This window comes from Pinus tabuliformis, chromosome J (genome assembly GCF_031772625.1).
Source record: "Pinus tabuliformis cultivar Carrire ecotype Pingquan chromosome J, CPIR1, whole genome shotgun sequence".
Taxonomy (NCBI): domain Eukaryota; kingdom Viridiplantae; phylum Streptophyta; class Pinopsida; order Pinales; family Pinaceae; genus Pinus; species Pinus tabuliformis.
The window spans coordinates 1,620,747,242-1,620,749,943 of record NC_142295.1 but is presented as its reverse complement, the minus strand read 5'-3'; positions in this window follow the sequence as shown (position 1 = coordinate 1,620,749,943).

Genomic DNA, 2,702 nt, shown 5'->3' with positions numbered 1-2,702 from the left:
GTTTGAGGAATCTGCAATCAACTTAAGCTCATCAGTTCTGAAAATGTTGCAGTTTAGGGTTTGCACAATCAATCTGAATTCAAACTCTTAGCAAACTGAGCTCACTGTTATCTGTAAAGTAGAGCTTAGATAAAGTAGAGCTTAGGAAAATCTAATAAATAAAAAAGAAATCATGAGATTATAGTTTAATGGTTTTGTGGAGCTTGGATGTTTACAAGTTTCAAAGTCTAATTTCCAGCAAGACTATGTATTTATATATTTTGTAAATTGTTACTAACCTAATTTTTTCACACTTTTGTGGTCTAATATAGAGCAAGACTATATGTACTTGTAAATTGACTATATATATTTGTAAATTGTTATGAACTCAATTTCTTTTAAGTCTCTTTTATCCATCAAATTTTCAAAATATTCCAAAATCTTCGCCATTATGTTATGCATCTTCAAACCTAGTTGTTGGTAGTTGTTCTTACGTCGATGTGATCAACGTAAAAATTTCCAATCAACTCAACGTAACTGTGCCATTAGTCAGATTGACTAAACACGTGTTCGTTCGTTGACGTACTATCCACCCATGTTTGTTAGATCGATTTCTTTTAATTTTACATGATAAGCTCGACATTTGAACTACTCGTCCGTTCGTCGATCTATTTTCTAAAACTTAATCCCTCGTAAGCTCTAACTACTCATCCGTTCATCAATCTATTTTCTAACCCTAAATCCTCACTAACCTCTAGCCCAAAACATCGTAGCCCTACTCACCTAAATGCCCACGAACTTGTAGCTCAAAACATCCACAACCTCACCCTCTCATGGCGAAAGGAACTTTTTGGATATTTAAAAGGTCTTTTGATGAAATTTCAATTTTAAAATGTGTTGCAATATTAATCTTTCTGATTTTTAAATTATTAAAATTATAATAATTTTATAATATTTATTTTTAATATAACAAAAATAAGATTTTAAAGAGATTTAAGCCTAGCTTCACTAAAAAAATTTCATTATCATTATTATGAAATATATGTGTCACATAGAGATTACTATGAGATTAACATTTAATTTATTAAGTTGTAAAGCATTTCCCTATGAGAAGAACTCCCCTCCGAAGTCATCTATACCGTCACGAGCCATTGATTTTAGTGTTAGACGATTGAAAGAGTGTCTGCCATCGGATTGAAAATAGTTAGTCCGTTACAATTCCTAACCATATTTTCTAAGAGGTTTGCCCTTGTTACGCTCATTTACCGCAAAGCAGGCCATTGTTGAAGCCTTTGAAGGGCACTGTAGCATCCATGTCATAGAATTGAATTTGATGCATGGCTTGCAATGGTCAACTTTGATTCAAGCCCTTGTTCTCTGGCCAAGGCACCACTTATTTTGAGATTAACAGGATTAACAGCCACTGGACCCCCTCAGCTTGATGGCAAATAGGTGCTGCAAGAAATAGTGATGAAGCTAGATACAACAACGAGCCACAATGAAGGCCTTGAAATGGGGATGATTGCTCGCCTCTTTCACCAATAGTGGACTTCATTTTGATGTGACCTACTCTACGATGTGAAAGCCATGCTCGCCCTCAATAAAACTCTGAACCAGCTGATGGCTGAACCTAAATTTGGTGGACCAAGGAAACTTAATCCTCAATGGCAGAGCAAGAAAATTGGTATTTTTAGAGTCTTTAAGCAAAATTGAGGGCTTTTATGTTAAACCCCACTCTATCGTGCAAACCATAACTTAAAATTTATACTTTTTATGCAGGGTTATTGTGGCTATTGGGTATGGAAATATTTGTCCAACCTCGGAGATGATTAAGGGGGGCCGTTTCAAGCTATGAGAGCATTGGAAGAGTCGACACATGCTCCCTGCACTTCAATATCCAATGTTCTCACAGGCATTTGCAATTCTATACTTTGTACTCTGGTAAGCTTTGTCCTATAAGTGTACCCATATTTTTTATTTCAAAATACAATATTTTATAGCGAACCACTGCTTAGTGTTTATCTATGACTGGAGCCTTTGATTCTAAAGCCCATAACCTGGATATAAAAATGTGGTCAGGGTTTAAACGAATGCATTTTTAGTTGGTAAGTTTGGATGGAATAGAAAATACCTTCTACCAAGTCTCCTATATTCGAGCATAGAGAATGAATTAGATGTAATATGCCTATGTTAGAATAGGAAGATCTATTTCAGGGTGCTAATTTTGGATGTTGTAATTACACCACTTCAAAGATGATTAAGGTTACTATTTGGAAGATGAGATAGACATAGTAACTTAGCAGTCAATTTACTTAGTCTCTAGAGTAGTGATAACTCTCACATGCATTTGCATGAGAAAGGGGGTGTAATGGATTATCTGGTTCAAGTCTGACAATTCAAATCGTGTAACACATGCTTTAACTTTTTCTCGCAGTAAGAATTTGAATAATGAAATTCTTTCTAACAAGCCTCTCTTGTTGCCCAGGATAGGAAATATATTGAAAATAAATTAGACATACATGGTCTGGCTTACTGATCATTTGGTTTTTGAAGTGTAAAAAAAGATGTAGAAGACTATAACTTATTTTCGCTTCTAGAATTTGAACAATGAAAAATTCATTTCCTTTCAGTAGTATGTTCAGACCTTTCCTTATTTCGATGATATATTGTGATTGTAAAAGATCATTTAATATTTTTCAAAAAAAAAAAATAAACAGCTCTAC